The sequence below is a fragment of the Oncorhynchus gorbuscha genome, linkage group LG10 (assembly GCF_021184085.1).
Source record: "Oncorhynchus gorbuscha isolate QuinsamMale2020 ecotype Even-year linkage group LG10, OgorEven_v1.0, whole genome shotgun sequence".
Classification (NCBI taxonomy): domain Eukaryota; kingdom Metazoa; phylum Chordata; class Actinopteri; order Salmoniformes; family Salmonidae; genus Oncorhynchus; species Oncorhynchus gorbuscha.
Genome location: NC_060182.1, coordinates 34,832,995 through 34,845,045, shown reverse-complemented (window position 1 = coordinate 34,845,045; position 12,051 = coordinate 34,832,995). Strand labels below are relative to the sequence as shown.

The 12,051-nt window shown below is 44.4% G+C and overlaps 1 pseudogene; it reads left to right on the top strand.

The window, feature by feature from the left end:
• Nucleotides 1–7,622: 7,622 nt before the first annotated feature.
• Nucleotides 7,623–9,043, top strand: LOC124046880 (annotated as a pseudogene).
• Nucleotides 9,044–12,051: the final 3,008 nt, after the last annotated feature.

Below are 12,051 nucleotides of genomic sequence, written 5' to 3'. Positions count from 1 at the left end.
GGACTTCAAATAGGCATGGTATGTCAAGGGAACTTATAAGACTACTGTTCAGATGGGTTTAATGGAAACTGAAATCTGGACACTGACTGTAGATCTATAACCTCTCACATAGCCTTAATATCAACTCCTGTAGAATTAAGCATTTCTTGCAATATAATTATATAGGTCTACTATACGTAGGCAACATTTCGTCTTTGACGGAATTCGTTCAGCATCTTGAGAGAATGCGAATGGCATTTACAGTGCCTTGCGAAAGTATTCGGCCCCCTTGAACTTTGCGAACTTTTGCCACATTTCAGGCTTCAAACGTAAAGATATAAAACTGTATTTTTTGTGAAGATTTACCAACAAGTGTGACACAATCATGAAGTGGAACGACATTTATTGGATATTTCAAACTTTTTTAACAAATCAGAAACTGGAAAATTGGGCGTGCAAAATTATTCAGCCCCCTTAAGCTCCAGCCACAGCCTCCTTCAATAAATGCCTTGGTTACTTCATTCCAGTCTACTTGTCTGAGTCTGCTCTTGGGTTTCCTTGTTCCACTCCGCATAACAAATTTAAGCTACTTGCTCTCACAGTCGCATGTCAGAATTAGACATTCTTCCATGTTTCACAAACATACAATTTCGAAGTTGTTTCTAACTTCAAATTTCGAAGTGTTTAAGTTTACATTTAGGCATTCACTTTTAAGGTTAGGGTTAAATTCGGGCATTAACTCAAATCTTAAGGTTGGGCATTAACTCCTAATTCCTAAACTTCAAAAATGTTTTTCTATTGCAGGATTCGAACCTGCAACCTTTGGAATCAGATGCTTACTGTTGCCCCTAGTAGCCAGTTTCCATGTCATCTCCCGACATCTTCACACATGGATGGACCTTGAATACTGACTTGTATCAAGGGTGAGCTGGCTTGTTTTAAAAACAAAGTCATAATTATGACTAAACCCTGCCTACTTCTAAAATGTATATTCTTAAAATCTGATTTTAAACCTAACACTAACCTTAACCACACTGCTAACCTTATGCCTAACCCTTGCTCGAGCACATTTTTACGATATAGTCCATTTTTACATTGTGGCTGTGGTAACTAGTGACAACTGACTCTCTGCTTTGGCACTTCTCAAAAGAAGGTAATGGCAGGCTCGCTTCTCTCCCACGGGAAAAGCTCCCTCTCTCTTTGACTTTCTAAAGCCATTCATAACTACCCTGGCCTGGCAAGAAACGGTCACTGCTGGCACCAGTCTGATGGCCTCATAGAGGTCAGAGCCAACCCTCTATTGCTCTTGATCACAGGAATAACTAGCGCTTTCCACTGTTGAACTATTCTCTGCGATGCAGAGGTGCCATCTAGTGTCAACATGTGTCATACATAAAAACTGAAGGGAAAAAAACGGTTTGTGGGGTACACTCCCTTCCATATGTATTTGGACAGTGAATAATCCTGAATAATCCAGCATTTTGGATTTGAGATCAAATGTTTCATATGAGACTACAGTAGCCTACAGAATGTCACATTTGACTTAAAGCAGTAATCAGCAGTAGAAACAACACCAAACCTGCCTCCTCGCCGCTGGTTCCGCAAAAAGCTGAGGGATGGGGGCCGGAGAAATTGAATCACTCTCAAATTCATAGACAGAGTTATGATGCAAGGGTTGAACATCCATGATATCAAAATATTATAGTTTTAACCAATGTTTTGTTTACATTTTCTTTGTTTACAGACATTGGAGTAAAATACGCTTATATTTTGGGTTCTGATGGGGTATGACAGTTGAACTGGGCTCATGAGTTATATTCATCAAGAATCAAGAATCATGAATTTGTAGGTCAAAAATTGATGTACTGAAGTAACAGCTGATTGTACCTTTAAGAGTATTTTCATACCCGATTTACCGTTTATAAATTAAAGCACTTTATCTATTTAATACCCCCATGTGAAGAAGTCATAAGTATTTTTGAAAATGTACTTATGTTGTAGGAAAGCAGTCAAAAGTTTAGTATTTGGTCCCATATTCCTTCCACACAATGACTACATCAAGCTTGTGATCTCTAAAAACTAGTTGGATGCAATTGTGGTCTGTTTTGGTTGTGTTTTGGGTTACGTTTTGCCCAATAGTAATAGCTATAGATCAGATTCTTCCAGCTATAGAACATAATCAGAATGACAAGGTGGATGCAGGTCACTGTAAGTGAGGAGATTAGAGACTCAGTCAGCCATAGGCACTGGCAGTGGACTAACCATAACCTCGTCCCCATGCTGATTGTGTCTGATGAATCAGATTAGACCATGACATAGTCATAGTGGTTTACCCTTAGCAGACAGTGCAACTAAGCAACTCTACTCTAAGATTGAAAAAAGGTACAGTGTACTTTAGATCATATTTCATCACAGATCAATTTGTTCCATTCAGTTATTCCAAATGAAATAGTGAGTATGAAGTACTCATATCGAAAACCTGCGTAGACTTCAGCAATTCCCAAAGGCCAGGTTTCCCCCCTATTTTTTGCTTTATACATGCCATCAAATCAAATCAAACCTTACAGTGAAACGCTTACTTACGAGTCCCTAACCAACAATGCAGTAAAAAAAAAATACAAATAAGAAAAACAAATAAAAGTAACAAGTAATTGAAGAGCAGCAGTAAAATAACAATAGCGAGACTATATACATTTACATTTACATTTAAGTCATTTAGCAGACGCTCTTATCCAGAGCGACTTAGAAATTGGTGCATTCACCTTATGACATCCAGTGGAACAGCCACTTTACAATAGTGCATCTAAATCTTTTAAGGGGGGGGGGTGAGAAGGATTACTTTATCCTATCCTAGGTATTCCTTAAAGAGGTGGGGTTTCAGGTGTCTCCGGAAGGTGGTGATTGACTCCGCTGTCCTGGCGTCGTGAGGGAGTTTGTTCCACCATTGGGGGGCCAGAGCAGCGAACAGTTTTGACTGGGCTGAGCGGGAACTGTACTTCCTCAGTGGTAGGGAGGCGAGCAGGCCAGAGGTGGATGAACGCAGTGCCCTTGTTTGGGTGTAGGGCCTGATCAGAGCCTGGAGGTACTGAGGTGCCGTTCCCCTCACAGCTCCGTAGGCAAGCACCATGGTCTTGTAGCGGATGCGAGCTTCAACTGGAAGCCAGTGGAGAGAGCGGAGGAGCGGGGTGACGTGAGAGAACTTGGGAAGGTTGAACACCAGACGGGCTGCGGCGTTCTGGATGAGTTGTAGGGGTTTAATGGCACAGGAAGGGAGCCCAGCCAACAGCGATACAGGGGGGTACCGGTACAGAGTCAATGTGCGGGGGGGGGTGGCACCGGTTAGTCGAGGTAATTGAGGTAATGTGTACATGTAGGTAGAGTTATTAAAGTGACTATGCATAGATGATTGTCACGTTGCGAAAGATCGGGAGACAGACGCAGGAATGCGTAATAGTTTTTTAAATTTACCTAAATTACAATGTGCCATGTAAAGGCACAGGGACGAAGACCAAACAAACACGTATACAAAATACAGGGTTGAACCCAAACAAGGTAATTGAGTCGAGGTAATCGAGGTAATTGAGGTAATGTTTACATGTAGGTAGAGTTATTAAAGTGACTATGCATAGATGATTGTCACGTTGCGAAAGATCGGGAGACAGGCGCAGGAATGCGTAATAGTTTTTTAAATTTACCTAAATTACAATGTGCCATGTAAAGGCACAGGGACGAAGACCAAACAAACACGTATACAAAATACAGGGTTGAACCCAAACAAATGAGCGAGGAGTACCTCAAATAAATACACGGGGTGAGACCCGTACTATCTACGAGTCCTGAAAAACACAAGCGCACAATGATACACCATGGGACGAGACCCGTAAACATATATGCGCATCCAAACAGCACGAAAGCCAAAACAACACAGCACAGGAACAATGGACATTGGAACAATAATCGACAGCCCAATGGAGAAACAAAGGGCACATTTATACAAATACAATCAGCGAGGAATAGGAACCAGGGGTGCGTAATGACACAGTTCAGTGCCTAGAGGCCGATGATGTAGACCTCCGAAACTGGTGCACGGAATGATCAACAGTACCAGAGGGATCTGTGACAGATGATAACAACAGAGAGTAGCAGCAGTGTAAAAGAGGGGGGGGGGGTGTAATGCAAATAGTCTGTGTAGCCATTTGATTAGATGTTCTCCGAGCCTTATGGCTTGGGGGTAGAAGCTGTTTAGAAGTCTCTTGGACCTAGACTTGGTGCTCCGGTACTGCTTGCCGTGCGGTAGCAGAGAGAACAGTCTATGACTTGGGTAGCTGGAATCTTTGACCATTTTTAGGGCCTTCCTCTGACACCGCCTGGTATAGAGGTTCTGGATGGCAGGAAGCTTTGCCCCAGTGATGTACTTCGCCGTACGCACTACCCTCTGTAGTGCCTTGAGGTTCAGAGACTGAGCATTTGCCATACCAGGCAGTGATGCAACCAGTCTGTATGCTCTCGATGGTGCAGCTGTAGAACCTTTTGAGGATCTGAGGACCCATCCCAAATCTTTTCAGTCTCTTGAGAGGGAATAGGTTTTGTCGTGCCCTCTTCACGACTGTCTTGGTGTGCTTGGACCATGTTAGTTTGTTGGTCACCAAGGAACTTGAAGCTCTCAACCAGCTCCACTACAGCCCCGTCGATGAGAATGGGGGCGTGCTTGATCCTCTTTTTCCTGTAGTCCACAATCATCTCCTTTCTCTTGATCAAGTTGAGGGAGAGGTTGTTGTCCTGGCACCACACGGCTGTCTCATCTTTGTCGGTGATCAGGCCTACCACTGTAGTGATCAGCAAAATTTATGATAGTGTTGGAGTAGTGCCTGGCCATGCAGTCAAGAGTGATCAGGGAGTACAGGAGGGGATTGAGCACGCACCCCTGAGGGGCCCCTGTGTTGAGGATCAGCGTGGCGGATGTGTTGTTACCTACAGTTGAAGTCAGAAGTTTACATACACCTTAGCCGAATACATTGAAACTCAGTTTTTCACAAATCCTGACATTTAATCCCAGTAAAAATGACCTGTTTTAGGTCAGTTAGGATCACCATTTTATTTTGTAAGTCGCTTTGGATAAAAGCGTCTGCTAAATGGCATATATTATTATTATATTATATTATTTTAAGAATGTGAAATGTCAGAATAATAGTAGAGAGAATTATTGAATTAAGCTTTTATTTCTTTCATCACATTCCCAGTGGGTCAGAAGTTAACATACACTCAATTGCTATTTGGTAGCATTGCCTTTAAATTGTTTAACTTGGGTCAAACATTTCTGGTAGCCTTCCACAAGCTTCCCACAATAAGTTGGGTGAATTTTGGCCCATGCCTCCTGACAGAGCTGGTGTAACTGAATCAGGATTGTAGGCCTCCTTGCTCGCACACGCTTTTTCAGTTCCACACACAAATTTTCAATAGGATTGAGGCCAGGGCTTTGTGATGGCCACTCCAATTCCTTGACTTTGTTGTCCTTTAGCCATTTTGCCACAACTTTGTAAGTATGCTTGGGGTCATTGTCCATTTGGAAGACCCATTTGCGACCAAGCTTTAACTTGCTGACTGATGTTGCTTCAATATATCTACATAATTTTCCTCCCTCACTATGCCATCTATTTTGTGAAGTGCACCAGTCCCCCTGCAGCAATGCACCCCCACAACATGATGCTGACATGATGCTGCCACCCCCGTGCTTCACGGTCGGGATGGTGTTCTTTGGCTTGCAAGCCTCCCCCTCTTCCCTCCAAACATAACGATGGTCATTATGGCCAAACAGTTCTATTTTTGTTTCATCAGACCAGAGGACATTTTTCCAAAAAGTACAATCTTTGACCCCATGTGCAGTTGCAAACCGTAGTCTGGCTTTTTTATGTTGGTTTTGGAGCAGTGGCTTCTTCTTTGCTGAGCAGCCTTTCAGGTTATGTCGATATAGGATTAGTTTTACTGTGGATATAGATACTTTTGTACCTGTTTCCTCCAGCATCTTCACAAGGTCCTTTGCTGTTGTTCTGGGATTGATTTGCACTTTTCGCACCAAAGTACGTTCATCTCTAGGAGACAGAACGCGTCTCCTTCCTGAGCGGTGTGACGGCTGTGTGGTTCCATGGTGTTTATACCAGCATACTATTGTTTGCACAAAGTAGATGTCTTAACTGGCCTGCCAAAACTATAGTTTGTTAACAAGAAATTTGTGGAGTGCTTGAAAAACGAGTTTTAATGACTCCAACCTAAGTGTATGTACACTTCCGACTTCAACTGTACCCTTACCACCTTGGGTCGGCCCGTTAGGAAGTCCAGGATCCAGTTGCAGAGGCAGGTGTTTAGTCCCCGGGTCCTTAGCTTATTGATGAGCTTTGAGGCCACTATGGTGTTGAACGCTGAGCTGTAGTCAATGAATAGCATTCTCACATAGGTGTTCCTTTTGTCCAGTTGGGAAAGGGCAGTGTGGAGTGCAATAGAGATGGCATTATCTGTGGATCTGTTAGGGCAGTATGCAAATTGTAGTGGGTCTAGGGTTTCTGGAATAATGGGGTTGATGTGAGCCATGTCCATCCTTTCAATGCACTTCATGGCTACAGACATGAATGCTACGGGTCGGTATTCATGACCCTAAATATTGGCATCTTCAGCTTGGCTACACATGACCCTGAATATTGGCATCTTCAGCTTGGTTACACATCAACTGTCTGCCCAACTCATTATTTAAAGATCATAAAAAAGGAAAATCCAGTTGTGTAATGCTATGTTGGATGAAATGCAAACAGATGGTTCCTGAGCCAAGAAAAGGTTGTTGTAATGCCTATATGTTCTGACAAGTTTCATAGAGATTAAGGACATACAGTAGGTCTCAGGTTCTATCCACTGTTAGACCTAAATACAAAAACATGTCTTGAAACACCCTTTTTGCTTTGTGTGTGTGTGTGTGTGTGTGTGTGTGTGTGTGTGTGTGTGTGTGTGTGTGTGTGTGTGTGTGTGTGTGTGTGTGTGTGTGTGTGTGTGTGTGTGTGTGTGTGTGTGTGTGTGTGTGTGTGTGTGTGTGTGTGTGTGTGTGTGTGTGTGTGTAACCACATCACCTTTGGCTTTACATGATTTGGTGCAAAATACTGTAGCTACTTTTGAACCAATGATTACTTCTCTATTTTGATTTTACATGCACCATCGGTTTTGCCAGTTTAATTTACTGTAAGTTTCTGAATTGGCTGGGATATTTTTACCTTCAAGAAGGCAGTCAAATAGAGTGAATGTCATCGATGAAGTATTATCAGGTGAAGGGAAAGTTGTATAATGTGAAAACTTAGTCTATGTCAAACTATTGAATGTGTGTGTGTCTATGTGTGTCTGTGTGTGCACTTGAGTGAATGTGTGTGTCTGTGTATGTCTGCACAAGCACCCAGGTCCAGGCTGTGTTCATTGGACCGGGGCAGCTGAAAGGGCTCTCAGGGCTCAGGAGAAACCACAGTTCTCTCTAGCTGTGATCTAAAAGGAGGAGCATCCAGCAGCAGGGCTCCAGAAGAGGTTCTTAAGGGGCAGGTGGCTCTCTCATTACCTTGTATTCCTGCATCACGGCATCTCCCTCTGTAAACTGTTGTCTAAATTACCACCAGATGAACAACACTTACAGACATCTGCTGCCGCCGGACCTTCGGCTCAATGAGACTAATAGGGAGTCTCTGGCCAGGGAAGACCAGCAAGGGAACTGGACCGGCACCGGCATTGAGCCTGGTCTGGGTGAGCTGGTCCACATCTAGGCTGAGGTGTTCCTGACACTAGGGATCATCAGCCTTCTAGAGAACATCTTGGTGATATCGGCGATGGTGAAGAACAAGAACCTCCATTCACCCATGTACATCGTCTTTTGTAGTCTTGCTGCTGCTGACATGCTGGTGAGTGTCTCCAACTCACTAGAGACGGTGGTAATCGCTGCACTGAACAGTCGGTTGATAGTGGCGGACGACCACTTTATTCAACTCATGGACAACTTCTTTGACTCCACAATCTGTATCTCTCTGGTGGCCTCAATTTGTAACCTTCTAATTATCGCCATTGACTGTTACGTGACCATCTTCTATGCCCTGCGCTACCACAGCATCGTGACAATGTGACGGGCTCTCCTGGCCATCAGGGGGGGGGGGATCTGGCTGACATGTGTGTCTACTCAGAGAGCAAGGCAGTCATTGTGTGTCTGATTATCATGTTCTTCACCATGCTGGTGCTCATGGTCACGCTGTACGTTCACAGTGTGATTTATTTAGTTAAATATTGTAGTGACATTGTGTTTATTAGCGCCGAGATCGACTCTGCCACACAAACTTTATTTTGTGGCCCAGTTGATGCCATCTTTAATATAAACATGGAAAAGTCCCCAGACCCACTCCAAAAGCCATCATCGACTCAGTGGGTTTTGTCCAACATGTCTCTAGACCTACTCACTGTCACAGTCATACTCTGGACCAAGTTTTGTCCCATGGAATAAATGTTGTGGATGTTAATGTTTTTCCTGTGACGACCCTCCCACTCTGTCTGCCGTATTCTCTCTTTGTGGTTTCCTTATTAGGATGCCGGTGGGCGGCGTTGGGAGGGTCGTCAGCTACATGGGAAACACCTGGGCCAGGTGTTTGTGACAAGTGGGGGCTCATCTGGGATTTTTGAACATATTGGTTTTGGAGACCGTGGAGGTATGTGTTTGTTTTGCATATTTTGTTTGAGTTAGATAGGTCCAGTATTGGTTGCCTTTTGTTGTTTGTTTTGTGTGCTGCGTTGGAGAGTATAATGGTTAGTTTCCAGGCCCTGCCCAGCCTGGAAACTCTTGTTCTACTTTCTGTTGGGACATCAGTCTGAGGTGAGTAATCGGCTGTGTACCTTGGTGGGAGATTTGGGTAGGGTAGTGGAACTTGCTACTTGGAGCTATAGCCTTTTACCCCTGATAGGCTTAGCGACGTGTTTTATTTTTGGACATGTTGGGCATGGTTAAATGTTTGTTATTTTTCTGTGGTGTCTGTGGATTGAGCAGTTGTCTCGGGTGCACATCCGTGGCTTGGTGGAATTTGCCAGCATGCTGGGGAGTTCTATTTCCTTGCCAGCGGGCTACAGTGCGTAAATACCCACCGCAAATCTGCATGAAGGGTTGAGTTATTGTAGGTTTTGGGGAAGCTCCGTATCTCATCTCTCTTCTGTGGTGCTCAGGGAGATTGTCATTTCTCTGGTCGTGGTCTGATGTTCTCAGCAGAGGGGTTGAGCAAGATTATTTACTTATGACTATGGTGTCTCATGTAGACAAGTTCATTCGCTTTCCATCAGAGGAACTGTTAGAATTATGTACTAAAGAACAGCTGTTGAAGATCGCTGAACACTACAAGGTTGAATGATTGAAATTGGTGAAATTCTGTTACATTGTGAAGTGACAATGAATTGTTGGAAGTGACAATGAATTGTTGGAAGTGACAATGAATTGTTGGAAGTGACAATGAATTGTTGGAAGTGACAATGAATTGTTGGAAGTGACAATGAATTGTTGGAAGTGACAATGAATTGTTGGAAGTGACAATGAATCGTTGGAAGTGACAATGAATTGTTGGAAGTGACAATGAATCGTTGGAAGTGACAATGAATCGTTGGAAGTGACAATGAATCGTTGGAAGTGACAATGAATTGTTGGAAGTGACAATGAATTGTTGGAAGTGACAATGAATTGTTGGAAGTGACAATGAATTGTTGGAAGTGACAATGAATCGTTGGAAGTGACTATGAATCGTTCGGAGTTGTAAAAATTAAGAAGGACCCTGACGTTCTTTTTGTTGGAGTTTGTAGCTGTTGTGGGTGTTTGTGCCATGTTCCTGATTGTTTACGTGACTGACCATTGTTTGGGGTTGTCATGTTCTATCTTTCCTGTCTGGTCCCTCCTTATCTTGTGTTCTTCTTTCCTCTTAAACATTGCTTCCTATGCGCAAAGGTTGCTGAGGTCTGGGGAGGAGGAGATTGGCTGGGGCAGGTGGAGGTGTGAACACCTCGTCAATTTGGGACGCAGAGGCTGTGTCAATTTGGGACGCAGAGGCTGTGTCAATTTGGGACGCAGAGGCTGTGTCAATTTGGGACGCAGAGGCTGTGTCAATTTGGGACGCAGAGGCTGTGTCAATTTGGGACGCAGAGGCTGTGTCAATTTGGGACGCAGAGGCTGTGTCAATTTGGGACGCAGAGGCTGTGTCAATTTGGGACGCAGAGGCTGTGTCAATTTGGGACGCAGAGGCTGTGTCAATTTGGGACGCAGAGGCTGTGTCAATTTGGGACGCAGAGGCTGTGTCAATTTGGGACGCAGAGGCTGTCGTTGTTCCGGGGCCGTTGTTGGTCTCCGGTTTTATGGGGGGGAATGTGACGACCCTCCCACTCTGTCTGCCGTATTCTCTTTGTTCTTGTTTCCTTATTAGGATGCCGGTGGGCGGCGTTGGGAGGGTCGTCAGCTACATGGGAAACACCTGTGGGTGTTTGTGGGCTATACTCGGCCTTGTCTCAGGATGGTAAGTTGGTGGTTGAAGATATCCCTCTAGTGGTGTGGGGGCTGTGCTTTGGCAAAGTGGGTGGGGTTTTATCCTACCTGTTTGGCCCTGTCCGGGGGTATCCTCGGATGGGGCCACAATGTCTCCTGACCCCTCCTGTCTCAGCCTCCAGTATTTATGCTGCAGTAGTTTATGTGTCGAGGGGCTAGGGTCAGTTTGTTATATCTGGAGTACTTCTCCTGTCTTGTCCGGTGTGAATTTAAGTATGCTCTCTCTAATTATCTCTTTCTTTCTCTCTTTCTTTCTCTCTCTCGGAGGACCTGAGCCCTAGGACCATGCCTCAGGACTACCTGGCATGAGGACTCCTTGCGGTCCCCAGTCCACCTGACCGTGCTGCTGCTCCAGTTTTAACTGTTTTGCCTGCGTCTATGGAATCCTGACCTGTTCACCGGACGTGCTACCTGTCCCAGACATGCTGTTTTCAACTCTCCAGAGACAGCAGGAGTGGTAGAGATACTCTTAATGATCGGCTATGAAAAGCCAACTGACATTTACTCCTGAGGTGCTGACCTGTTGCACCCTCGACAACTACTGTGATTATTATTATTTGACCATGCTGGTCATTTATGAACATTTGAACATCTTGGCCATGTTCTGTTATAATCTCCACCCGGCACAGCCAGAAGAGGACTGGCCACCCCTCATAGCCTGGTTCCTCTCTAGGTTTCTTTCTAGGTTTTGGCCTTTCTAAGGAGCTTTTCCTAGCCACCGTGCTTCTACACCTGCATTGCTTGCTGTTTGGGGTTTTAGGCTGGGTTTCTGTACAGCACTTTGAGATATCAGCCAATGTACGAAGGGCTATATAAATACATTTGATTTGATTTGAACTGGGCTACGACCCAGAACGTTGGGGTTTGAATACCACTGCGGACAAGCTCACTCTCCCTACCTGTTTTTTGTAATGATATACACTACCGGTCAAAAGATTTATAACATTCAAAACTCATACAAGAGTTTTTCTTTATTTGTGCTATTTTCTACATTGTAGAATAACTATGACAACTATGAAATAACACATGGAGTCATGTAGTAACCAAAAAAGTGTTTTAGATGTTGGGAAATATATATATAGATGTTAGATTCTTCAATGTAGCCACCCATCTTTGCACAGTCTCTGCATTCTCTCAACCAGCTTCATCTGAAATGCTTTTCCAACAGTCTTTTTATTTATTTTAATTTGACCCCTTTTTCTCCCCAATTTCGTGGTGTCCAATTGTTGTACTATCTTGTCTCATCACTACAACTCCCGTACGGGCTCGGGAGAGACGACGGTTGAAAGTCATGCGTCCTCCAATACACAACCCAGCCAGCCATACTGCTTCTTAACACAGCGCGCATCCAACCCAGAAGCCAGCCGCACCAATGTGTCGGAGGGTACACCGTGCACCTGGCAACCTTGGTTAGCACGCACTGCACCCGGCCCGCCACAGGAGTCGCTGGTGCGCGATGAGACATCCTTACCAACCAAGCCCTCCCTAACCCG